The following is a 696-nucleotide window of genomic DNA, read 5'->3' on the forward strand; positions in this document are numbered from 1 at the left end:
CATTTGTAGACTACATAGACGGTAGTTGGTCATGTAGGTCATGGTGGTGAGTTGTAATAATGTCTGCAGGCTGCAAAAGCTAGAGTTGGGAGTTGCGTGTGTTATTTTCATAGCAAGGTTCATGCTCAATAGAATTTGATCAAGTGCTTTAAATATTATTTTCACTTTTTTTCCCCTTAAAATATAAAATGATCATTGGCTTGTTGAAGGGAATATCATTTACTAAACATTAGAAGATTTAGATACATATCACTTTAGGTGCTAGATACATAAATACGAAAGAATTGGGTGGTATGCATGTTCCTAACACATTTTATTTCCATTAATTTAGCATAAATTTCTACTCTCAATCATTCTTATTCATGGTTGATATAAGATGAACTTGGGAATTAAAGACGGGTGTTATAAATGTAAAAAAAGGTAAACTTTAGGTGCTAGATATGTAAATACATAGAAATTGGGTAGTAATATGTATATAAAACATTTTAATTCCAATAATTTTGCAAACTTTTTTAGTCTCAGTTAATCTTATTCATATTTGATTTAATTAAATTTGTTGGTTTTATTCTCTTTGAGTCTTCCTAAATCCTAAATTCTCGTTGGTTGTTAGTTTTTTTTCCTTTTTGTTTTCATTTTGGTTATTTTGTACAAACTATTATAGTACATAATATATATATATATATATATATATATATA

The sequence above is a fragment of the Phalaenopsis equestris genome, unplaced genomic scaffold (genome assembly GCF_001263595.1).
Source record: "Phalaenopsis equestris unplaced genomic scaffold, ASM126359v1 Scaffold000545, whole genome shotgun sequence".
NCBI lineage: Eukaryota > Viridiplantae > Streptophyta > Magnoliopsida > Asparagales > Orchidaceae > Phalaenopsis > Phalaenopsis equestris.